The following is a 13,173-nucleotide window of genomic DNA, read 5'->3' as shown; positions in this document are numbered from 1 at the left end:
GTGAAGAAGTTGACATTATTCCTTTTGGCATGAACACATAACATGAATTCATAGTTATAAAGGAATGCTAAAGAAACTAAGAAGGAAATTACCTAAACAACAACCTTTTCCCCATCAACTTCTAGGACTTGACCACGTCTAGTTGTTTCATCCCCTAAACGAATATTAATTATTCTTGAAACTTAGGGCCCTGTAAAAAGCATGAACCCCCAAATGAAGAAAAGTTGAAATCAAAACTATAAAAGATTGACAACAGTACCAGCTATGTTTCTTGGACTCGGATGTAAGTGTCTGATACAAGTATGTATTCGACATGAGTATGTTTATTTTTCTAAATTTCCCATGTACTTTAAGGGTTCTGAAAGGGTCATATCAATATTCCTATGTCTAGATATGCTTTGGATACAGGTATCAAACCCAGATACTTCACGAAGTGAAGATTCAAAGCAACATAGGTTACTAGATAATGAGTGAGAGAAACAGAACTTGCCTTCACTTTATCAAGGATTACCAATGGCCCATCAACTCCGAAATAGTTCTATGTTCTACAATTAACTCAAGAAAATAAAGATGGTTATTAGTGATAACACTTCTTTCATGCAACAGATCCCTTCTTATTGAAACACAGGTGGCAGTTTAACCAAAGTGTTATCAATAATTTCTCTCTCGTTATTAAACGGAACATTCAAATCATATAGGAAACATTAATTTTAACATAAGCAAATCGAGTTGCTTATAATGATCGTGCAGCTGATATAAAGCAAGAAAGTTTACCCATGCAAATTTCTAGTGCTCCATCCTCCATCTTATTATTGTTTTCTGCCATACCCATCTATACTAGAAGGAGAAAGAGATTTAATTATTGGGAGAAAATAAAATAAATAAGTAAACAAAATATGATTAAAACAAAAGTCGAGATTTCCAGTCTCAACCACTCCAGAAAATTATCTAGAAACTTGAAAATTAGTTAGACATGCCAGGCTTCATTCTCTCCACCACTTTTTTGATTATTTAAAACACACCGTTAATCTTCGTACAATCTACCAATATATATTAATCACGTTATTGTAAAATCACAAAACCAAAGTTGTGTTCAGAATAGATAGTTAAATTCTGCCTCGCCTAACTAAATTAAAAAAGCTAAGTGACAGATCATTGAACTTGAATGGTTAGAAATGGTTCAGATTATAGTTAAAATTTAAAGTTAAAGTTCCTTTTTATTCATATTCCTTCAATTTCTCATTGGCCAAACCGAATCCCAGAACCAGGCAACATTTCTAACAAAGAAACTTAAATAATAAAATACTTCTTATATTAAGAATCGATCAAAAACAAATAAATGAAAGTTTTTTAAATATATCGAAAAAGATAAATGTAAAATCAGTAGGACGAACGAATCGAGTAGAACTGGATACCGTAAAATCGGATTAAATGAATAAAACTGCAATTAATTGGTGGGAACTTACCTCTGTGAGTGTGTGTTCAGATTAAATGAATAAAACTGCAATTAATTGATGAGAACTTACCTTTGTGTGGGCAAATTATTTTAGATAATGGTATTGGGAAAAAAATTCGTGAAATAATGGTTCGGAAGAATTATTTCAGTATGGTATTTAAAAATTGGAATTTGGGATCAACATGAAGCTATGGCCGAATGTAAACCTAAGGCAGAAAATGAACTTAGGTTTGTTAAGAACTGGAATTTCAGATTGAGAGCAATTGGGATTATGAAGCAAATTGAATTTCAATACCAAGAGAAATGGGATTGTAAATACGGGATTTAATTAATTTTATGAAGCAAATTGGGATTATGAAGCAAATTGATTGTGTTGATCCAAGAATAAGATAAAAGAGTGTGCTTACCTTTTTGTGATTGAAACGGGGGCTTCCTTGCTTTGCGAATTAATCGAAACAGGGAACCCTTTTTGTGTTAGAACGGTCACCGATTTGGTTTTCAATGGCTCCATGGCTGTCAGATGAGGATGGGAGCTTTGCTCCAAGACTAACGGTGAGGGAAATTTCTTGTTATTAATGACTGAAACAAAGAGAAAGAAATTGAAAATTTCTAGAGAGAAATGCTTCGATTAGGGGTTTATGTTTAACTTCTGGTGGGAATGAAAAAATAGGTGAAATATGAAAAATGAAAAAGGTTAAAAGGGGGTCGGGATTTAAAAATTGTAAATTTGCAGCGTTAACGTACAAGTCTTTAGCGGCGTTTGTATATAAACGCCACTAAAGGACGAGTCTTTTACAAACGCCACTAAAATACAAGTCTTTAGCGGCGTTTGTAAACACAAACGCCATTAAAGTATGAGTCTTTAGCGACGTTTGTATAAAAATGCCACTAAAGTACGAGTCTGTAGCGGCGTTTGTATAAAAACGCCACTAAAGTATGAGTCTATAGCGGCGTTTGTACAAAAACGCCACTAAAGTACGAGTCTATAGCGGCGTTTGTCTAAAAACGCCACTAAAGTACGAGTCTATAGTAGCGTTTGTCTAAAAACGCCACTAAAGTATAGTCTTTAGCGGCGTTTTTATACAAACTCCACTAAAGTACATTCTTTGACGGCGTTTTTTATACAAATGCCGCTAATGTACAATCTTTAGCGGCGTTTATTCTAAAAAAGGCCACTAAAAATGCCGCTATATACCCATATTTCTGTAGTGAAATAACTTATTCTAACTAAAATTATGATGATTATATACACTATGATAAAGCCAAATTTTAGTATTTATGTTGATATGGTCATTAATTTATACTTGTACATTTATAATTAATTAAGACCATTAGTAATTAAAAGCACGGGAGTGATGGAAGAAGACGACATTAAGTTCATATATCGATCGAGTTCCACTTGTGCATCAAATTTTGGACATTTAACTTTGGGAATTTTATTTTTGAAAAACCTTATTTTCAAATTTTGTATAGAATTTTTTTGAGGGGATGGATAAAGAATTAGGCTATATATGTCAAAGAGAAAATTATAGTAATGATTATTGAATTTTAAAATTTATATTTTAGTTAAACATTAATTTCCGTTTTTATTTTGATCACATATAGCTAATTTTCGTTAATATCATTTGTTATCTTAATAAGATGATATATATCACTGCATAATTAGTTGAAAGAAAATAAAGAATTTAATTCGGAGGGATGCACCTGGATTTTTTAAAAATCTCAAATTACTAGACCGAGCAAGTACGTTTGTTATACGGTTGAATTACTTGTGAATTTGATTTAGTTTTAGGTAAATTTAAAAAATAGTGTTTTTTATTTTTATATTAATTATGATAATCTCAATATCTACTTAATTAACATAAATTTATTTAAAAAATATATAAAATTATGAAACATAATACTAATTTTTAAAAATAATTATTTTTTCAACTTTTTCTTTCTAGTTTACCTTACGATATATATCATCAACCATATATCAAATAGAATAGTTTGTTCTAAGAAAGGGTATGTTTGATAATTTGTTGAAAATTTGTAATTCAATAAATATTAATAATTTAATAATTTAAACATATTTAACATTTAAAAAATAACCATATTTGCACCTAAAAGTTGTGGAAATTTTTTTAATTTGATGGGAAGTTTTCTTATTATTATTAATTTGTGATGAATATAAGATATTATGTGTTTAATGAATCTTGGTCCTTTGACAATTAACGCTTATAATTTTGTATATGTGGTACTTGAACCCAATATCTCAAGGAATAACAACAAATATTTTTTTATATTTTTATGGGTAAACTACACAAGTGACCACTCAACCATTTCCCCCTTTCATTTTGACCACTGATGTTTTGATTTTGTCAATCAGACCATCCAACTATTTAAATGCTTCAATTAAGTCATTGTTCGTTAACTTTTACCCGAAGAGGTGACGTGGTAGTTAAAAATTTAGTATAACTGCATATTTGGTCCTCGATATTGGTACATTCTATCAATTTGGTCATAAATCAATTCAAATAAATTTAATCTCCAATTAAATGGTGACACCTATCACTACCCGGTTGAATGATATTTTCTTAATTTTTTATTTATTGAATCTAATTTAGTTTCCTCCAATAAGATGGTGACACGTGTCGTGACCTTAAAATGAAGTGAAATAATGCATTAAGCCTGAACCACTAAGCAAGAATCCTCTTCGGAGAATACACATGGGCTTGAGACGACTCTGCACAATTTAATCCCACTAAAAACAAAACATCCCAGTAAAAACATTGAGCATCCACCTCCGTAAATAACACTATAAAGACGTAGAGAGCCTTTAGTAAAAGGATTTACATGGATACATAAATGCCTCCTAGATAACTCTGTGAAATATAGAGGAACATATTTAAACAAATAACATGACCAAACTAAAAACTTGAAAAGTTTATAAAAACATCAAAGTCTTGCACTACACGACCATCGATTCAAACAGCTCCCCCAACAAAGTGTTGTTAATGCTCCACAGAGAAATATACATGAGTATGAAAACACCTTTGCACAATTTAACCAAGAAAGCACACTTAAGCGTTGAGATTTTTTGTGAAATAAAGTGATGAGCATAAACAACTATCAAACCTTAACAAGTTCTTGTCAAATTACTCACGAAAATACTTTAGAGGATACAACTAGAAGCAAAAACATAAGATCATAATAAAAAATAAAGGGCAGTAAAAACCGAATTTCATTGATACAGTGACATAAATAAGTCTTTATTTTTTATACAATAAAGTTAAAATAAAGGATTGTTACATCAAATAATTCCTTCTGTCGTTTTAAAGCTACCACATCTTTTTGAGCCTTCGTTGCTTACCACATAGGGTCAGCAATTTGCCCCTCAGCTTCTTTACTAGTTCGAGCTTCACTTCATGCCTTGGTAAGCTCCCTCTTCAAATCTCCCAACTCCACTTTTATTGATTTATTCATAGCGTTAGTGGCTGCGATTCAGCTTCCCTGATCACAATTACATCTAACATATCACTTTCCCCCAACTCCACTGCTTCCAAAGCAAATAAAGAAAGGTAAAACCACTCCAGATTCTCATCATTGCCATCTCTGTGATCACTCATACTATACAAACCAAAGGGAATTATAAATTTAAACTCGTAATTCTCTCATAACACACCATGACTATTCTTGGCCTCAAATCTATACATTTGAAAGTACTGACATCCATCGACGATTTGTCTATATTTTTCCTCTCTTCTTCACAGTATTCGCAACACTCTTCTTCATCATCACGAAAGAAAACTTAAATGGAAATCGAAGAAAAATTCACGAAGAGAAGACGACAACACAAGAACAAAGATATAAACGAGAGGATTTATAATTTAATTGCTACTCCAAATTCTCCTTATATAGTGGAACGGAATTATATGTCCCAATGATTGGAACAATGTGTCACTCCATTGCGCTAAACATAAGACATTGCACATTTAAGCTTTCGAGTCATTCAAGAAACAATAATTGCGGCGTTTCCTAAAAACGACCTATTAAATGTTAGTAAAAATTCAATGATAAGTCCCAGGTCAACCCATTTTATGATTTTCCCTCAAGTAAGGAGGACAAACATTGTACTTCCGTTGAATAACCTTCACATATCATATTAGTAGCATCACTTCAAAGTTTTCGGAGAATACTTTCATAGTTAAGATCTCGGAAGAGTATCTCTAGAGAAAGAGTCTTAAACACCTAACACTCTTCGAGAAGCTGCAATCTATAGACATAACTCCTGACAAGCCCACGTGACTTAACAGAGTTAAATCTACTGTATCCACTTAACCTACCAATATGTGAGTAGCTATTATGACTCTACGCCTGACAGCAATAAAAGTCACTATAAAAACTTTAGACTAAGATCGAGAGAAGGGATAGAACCATCTCGCCCTGACTTGTCTTTCTTCTACCTTCTTGTGGAAACATAACACTTTAACATCGACCAACGATTGTCAAACTATCAATTGCGACTCTCTTTCCAAGTCAAAACGGGTGAACCGTCTATAATCGTTGTTACCCATTTGTTCTTATCAACACTAACATTTTATGATTGGCTGTGAAAGGGGAAAAACAAGAAAGGTCCACTTTTACTTCACTGCCAAGGCCAAGGGAAATTAGCTTTAACACAAAGTTTCCCTCTTTCCCGTTTCTTGTAGTTTTGAAGACAAGACCTTCCAAATAAGCTCTTTCCTTAAAGTTAAACTTTTTTTGAAATACCTAAGGAATATACATATAAAAATGTTGAGGCTTTAATCAATATTTGCACTACTTTTTCCTCAAAATCCATCATTTTGGAACAAAGAACGCGGAAAATTAAAAATTAAAAAAAGTTACCGATTCCATAGCTGAGTCTAACGACAGCACCAATTTTATCCCAAACAGGAAAATCTTCAGTAAAGCTTTGATCCAGTGTGGTAACTCCCATGGAACTTCCGGTAAAGCTCTCCCTTTCTTTACTCGCAGCTTCACCACTCCTTTCGACGGACGCCTTTGCGCAGCGTATCGACATTCTCCTCTTCCTCGACCCAAATTCACAAAGCAAACTAAAATTCGAATTAGAAGAAGGAGAAACGCAACAGCAACCCAAGTACGGGGTCTTGGATGATAATGAAAGTATCGGGGTCTCCATAGTTTTATTTTTGAGATTCTGTCTTCCTCTTTGGTCGACGACAAGTATTGGGCGTTGGTTGCCTCTTTTGGATACTTTTGTTTGAACTGGAATGGAAGGGAATTTGATTGATATTTTCAGTTTGGGTAAACTACACATTTAGTACCTAAATTATTACTTTTGTTCCTTTTGTAACCCAAATTTTATTTTTTCAAAATCATACATAACGTTTAGTTTATGTTTCAATTTGTTATCTCACCGTTAAAAAAAAATAATAAAATTATTGATGTGATATTTTTTTATTCAATGAAAACGTGGTATTATCTTATGGTGAAATGTCAACACTATCGTTAATTTTTTTACAGTGTGATACCAAATTAAAATCTAAACTAAATATTAAATATGTTCTTTTAAAAATTAAAATTCAAGTACTAAAATAAAATAAAAGTAATAGTTTAAGTTAAGTATTAAACAGTAGTTTACACTTTTAGGTTTGGTGAAATTGGTGGGAAGAATCTAAGATGGTCAATGTTTTGATGACGTGTGCGATAATGTTGCCCTCACCTTTTGGTTTTTGTGTTCTTCACTCTACGGTTTAGGAAAATTAATATGTTTGTCGGATTTAGCCAATTTAATCCATATAAAAAACTTAGATAAATTACAAATTTTATCATTTAATTTTACTATCACTTCTATTACAGTTATTAAAGTTTTAAATATTTTCAATTTAATAACTCAACTTTTAAATTACTAATACTTTTTTTTGTTATCCTTCTGGTTCTTAAGGCTTTGTCTTGACTAATTCGGATTGATTCGTGTCGCACACTTGACTTTGATGGATGAGTCTCCCAACGGAGATTTTCTTCATACCCAAAAACTAGAACTCGAGATCTATTTAAGCGATATCAAATTACTTACAACTTGAACCAACTCCATCAATAAATTGCTCATACTTTGATCATTATATCATTAAATCATAATTTGTTTGACGATGTGACTTTTTTTAATTTTCTATGATATAATTTTTTTATTAATATTTATACCGAGTAAGATAAAAAATATTAAAATCTTTAAATCAAATCCAAGTCTGAAACTCCAAACTTTAATCTTCAAAGTTCAAACCCACACCCTCGTTGGCCTCGCCATTAGGGATGTGCAAAAAATATATGATCCAAATAATTAAAGTCATTTATCCGATGATTCGTTCCAAAAATTCAGATATTCGATATGATTTTTTCTCGATAATTCGAATTGGATAGTCTGTAAAAAAAGTTAAATAATCAAATCAGATATGGATCAAATAAATATTAATTTCATATTATCCGAATATCGAAAAGTTGACGGGACTTTATCCCTAGTCCCGTAGCTGTCAATGAAGTATTTTTTTTTCTACTGTTATTATACTGTGTTTTTATTAGTGTTGGACTTATAAGATAAACACATCATGTCAATTGCCTCCGATCTAACTCGGGATCCCTGGAAATAAAGTCATCCAGTGAACCCATACGCTTTACTGTCTAATGCAGCAACTATGTTTGCTTGCTTTGTTGCAACATTGTTGAGTCTTCTCAGGTTAGTAAAGGCTATATTTCTACAAAACAACATAAAAAAGGTAAGCTTAAAGAGGCAACATATAAGGAACTAAAATGCACAAGTAAAAGGATACAAAGGAAAGGAGCTTACATGTATGCTTACATGTAAATGATGTTTTGCGGTTGCAAACCATGCCTTGCATGTGGCAAGGTTAACTTCATATCTCGTACGTTTGAAATGAATGGTGCGAGACAATGCAGAAGTAAAAAGGATATTTTCTCAAAATGAGATTAATTATAGACAAAATAAGTGATATGTTTGGATCGGATATCCTATTTGAAAATTTAGATATCATATTTTTTTAGATCGAATCTGTATCACTATTTTAGTCAAAATGTCACATTAGATTTTTTTTTCCTGAGTTTGAGGGTCATATTGAGTGCAAAAATAGTTTAAAATAGTTTGAGGATCACATCAGTTTTTTCTAAGTAAAAGAGTCTCACGTATCTAACACTTTTGAAATACTTGATAATTTTAAACCGAACCAATGGGTCAATAGATTAGGTGGTTATGTAACATCTTGATTTTTTTGAAGTCAATGTATAAGGTTTGACTCGAGAGTTTTGGACCATGTGGAATTAGTAATTGAAGCCGTTGGGTAGAGTGTGTGCTTAATTAGATGCAATTTGAGTCCGATTGGCCATGATAATTTTTGCATGGAAAGCAAAAGAGGAAGGACAAAAAATGTAATAAGATCGTTGAAGTAAAAAAGGCTGATGTTTTAGGATTTTGTTACATGGTAGACGTGGGTTTTTGGATGAAAAGGTTGAACCCTTTCATCTTTGTCTCATCATCTTTCTTTCTTCTCTTTGATAGCAAGTGTCTAGCTCAAAGTAAGTTACATTAGCTTCCTTCATGTTTACCATAGGTTCTAATTCGTCCATAACCTTCATTGCTACTATCTTGTGTTAAGAAATCTTTGTCTTTCATGCTTAGCTAGAGAGAAGAGTAGAGAAGAAACCAAGTACTAGAGGAGAGCAGTAGTTAGTTAAATGAGTTTCATTTCAGGATTCTTTAAGCAATTTAGTGTATTTATAATTTTTTTTATGGTGTTATGACTCCATTAAATGCCATACCTTGTTGGGATTTGGGTGTTTAAGCATGTGGGAGGTTCTTGCTTGATTTATGTTACAAATGATGTTTTTATTGTAAATTTTGTATTTTTATGGTGCTAGATGACCCCAGTAGACTCCTTTAAGCTTTAATTGTTGTTTCGGGGTTAAACTAAAGTGTTTGGGAGTATTTTTAAGTGATTTTCGAGTCTTATTTTAGATTTTACGGGTTGTAGAATCGATATTGTTTATATTGTTGAAAAAGTCTAGGTAAAATATAAAGGTAGTATCGATATTGTTCATCGAGTATCGATACTCCCTTCAGTAGTATCGATATTGCCCACTTTAAAGCTCGATACTGCCAATACATGTACCATTCTTGGAGTATTTGTACTACTTACTAGAGTACTTGTACTACTTGGAGGAGTACCTATACCACCAGGTGGAATATCTACATTATCAAGTTGAGTATCAATACTCTATAATATTAAAATATCAAAAACATCTCTAGTTGCACACAAATATTTATAGATTGTTATCAAATATACAACCGAGCTTAGAAAGTTATGAAATGACCAAAATACTTTTGGTGGGTAAAAAACTTCAAAATGCCCCTAAATGGACACTTAGAGTATAATTGTTCACGAAAGATCATCGCGAAGGATATGCCTACAAGCGACATGATGTACCATACAAATAATGTGCTAGAAGAACTGCTACCCATGTGAATATCGAGAAATTAACGACTTGCAAGTTGTCCCTCCAATTCAAATTTGAATATAAGTAAAGTGTGATAAGAGCAACTAGAGAGTCGTTAACGAATAATTAACCTTGAATCGAGTATCGAGTTAGCAAATAATATACCAAGTGGGTAGCGATAATATTAATTGTTGTAAGTGCATAAAATACTAAAACTTTTTAGAGGCAGAAATAACCAAAATACCATCGCTTATTAAAATGACCATAATAATGTGGTCTAATGAACTAATAGATGTAAAAAGACTAATAAATCCTTGCATAACATTCTAAATGAGAGAACGAGCAAGATAACAACGGGTGAAGAGATTACCTCACTTGATTGTGATGAACTATGATAGTGCATAGTCAACCTACCTTGATTACCTTATGTGACATTGATTGATGTGTATGGCATATGGGCATCTATACATGTGATTGTATTGGTGATAATTGTTGGATATCCATGATACTTGACTTGACAGCTATAGTGACAACGAGTTAATGTTATGTTATTGAGCGGGAATAATATTGAAGCTATGTTGAGACCGGGTTCCCCTCTATGATCTAAAACTGATGGTTATGTTGAGACTAGAAAATCATTTGTATTGATTGGTTGGAATCATACCGAGGTTAGAGTGGCACTGGGTTCCCCCATATGTGATTAGTACTTGACGATTATGGTGACACCAGATGTTATCATTGTGTTTGTGCGATGATAATGTTTTGCATGTGATGATGTATAGTGATATGATATTGTTATTAGAGACCCAATATATATATACTCATGACGAGACCTTAGCAATATATTAGAGGAAGCATGGTACTCATATTATTGTGATAAAAGTGATAAAACTTAAGTAGGTAATATTTGATTATGATCATGTATGTATCTACTTCTTATTACCTTATCTACTAACATGCTTATGTGTATGAGATTTATAATGCTGCTATAGATTAGCAATTATACTATTGAGTTTTATAAGCTCAACGTTCGGATTTTTCTGTCCGCAAGTTATTGCTTAAGTCTTTCGAGGAGTGTTATCATAGAAAGACTTCCAACATTCATTCCAGAGTACTATACTGTTACTTTTAGTAGACATGCACATTCATAGGACCTTTATTATTGTATTAAATTTATAAACTCTGAGATTATGTTATTTTATTTTAAACTATATGTCACAGAGTTCCGATTTGTGAAAGTAATTTTATAACAATTATGGATGTCTTTTGTAATCACATGATGTTTTAAATGAAAATGAAAAAAGTGTTAAATTTTAGTAGTTGTCTTGGTAGTCTAATGTGACATTTTGGGCCGTTCAAGTTTACGATGTTATAAGTTTGGGTCGGATATTTTGGACACCCTTACTTTTAGGTGATAAATTGCTTGTTTTAGCATTTAAGGCATGGTTGTAGGTTTTAAATACTTATTTTTATAATAGATTTGCATGAATTATGTTTTCTCTATTAACTATATGATGCCTAATTAGAAGAAAAAATAATTATTTATAGTACGAGCAAAGCTATCTCAATTGTTAAAATGATAATTATTATCCCTTGAGGTATTAGGTTTGAGCACTAGAGATTACAAGAGTGTTTGAGTTTTTTTGTCAAATGATTGAGAATCTTTAGAATAAATATTATCTTGTAAGTTAACCAAAAAATAAAAAAATAATTACTAATAAAAGATCGATATGTATTCTAAGTTACTACGATAATTAATGTAACATTCCGAATTTAGATTGGATTGTCGTAATCAAATTTGACACATCACACAGGAATAACACCAAAACTTTTAATTGGATGTTTACATTGAAACTTCTCTTTTGGTTTAGTTATATATATATATATAAACTTTTAGTTTTCTATATATATATATATTATAGAGTTAAAATTTATTAGTATAATTTTTAGTTATATATATATATATATATATATATATATATATTATAGAGTTAACGTATTAATATATTTTTTTTAGTTTTATATAGATTTAAAATTATTGGTCGTTTAATTTATGAGTTTAAGTGATTGAAATATCTAGAATTCAATATAAAGCATGAGGTGTCCAATCTTTTTAAATGGCACTGTTCTTTAAACTCTTCTGTTTTTAGTTTTTTTTCTTTCAATTTCATTAAAAATTTATAAACTTTTAATAAAATAATCCGATCCTTATATCAAACAATTACAAATAATTTGACAAATTGTCGTGTAATTAGTATTGTACGCTCTCAAATACAAGAACATTATTACGATTGACAAATGATTCCGTTTAGAATATAAATTTAATTTATTATTTATTAAATTTAATTTAATTATTGAATAAGTTTTTTAATAGAATCTTTTAATAAGTTAAATATTATAATAAAAAATATAAAGAAAAATTAACGACACCAAATACTGTATCAGAAAGGAAAGGACAAGACACTGGCTTTTATTTTATAGCTCCCACCGGCCTCCCATTCAAAATCAACAACCTTTTTTATAATTAAACTAACAGTATTATTTATTTATTATTTTAAATTATGTACTACAAAAAATATTATAAGTGTTTTTTATGAGAGAATCTAAATTTTAATATAGTTTTATATTATATTGTTATTATTAAACAATTATATTTATTAGTTAAAATTATATTTTCAGAAAAAAAATTAATAAATTATTGTAAGGGATAAATAATTTTGTGTATGGATAAAATAATAATTTCAATTATTTTTAAAGATAAGTTATTACAAATTATAATAATAAACTAAAAGTTAATATTATGTTAAATTATGATATTAACACAAATTTAAAAACAATCCGACGGTTGATTGTGTATCCTACAGATTCTAACTTTCCCACGTCAAACACGTGCCCCTTTAGCATTGCAGACAACTAAAGTTAAACTACACGCAAACGGTGCACATTAGCATCGGCTTGGGTCCCACGCGTGACGTCTTAGACTTCCCTTTAACTTAGTAGTGATCCGGTGTAGCCACGACCGCCAATCCATCCAATCATTTATTGCCACGTAATCAAACATAAAAATTTGACGCCACGAGCAAGTTCCCCCGAAGCGCTAGCATCTAGAAATTTCTGATTAGTGGAATTTCAACGGCGTATAAAACATAAGATCTGGTACGGTCTTCTTAACACACCCGACGTTTACTTCCAAAAATTAAAAAAAAATCTAGCTTCTCCATTATATA

Source organism: Hibiscus syriacus, unplaced genomic scaffold, assembly GCF_006381635.1.
Source record: "Hibiscus syriacus cultivar Baekdansim isolate YM2019G1 unplaced genomic scaffold, ASM638163v2 tig00111506_pilon, whole genome shotgun sequence".
Taxonomy (NCBI): Eukaryota; Viridiplantae; Streptophyta; class Magnoliopsida; order Malvales; family Malvaceae; genus Hibiscus; species Hibiscus syriacus.
This window is presented reverse-complemented; position numbering follows the sequence as displayed.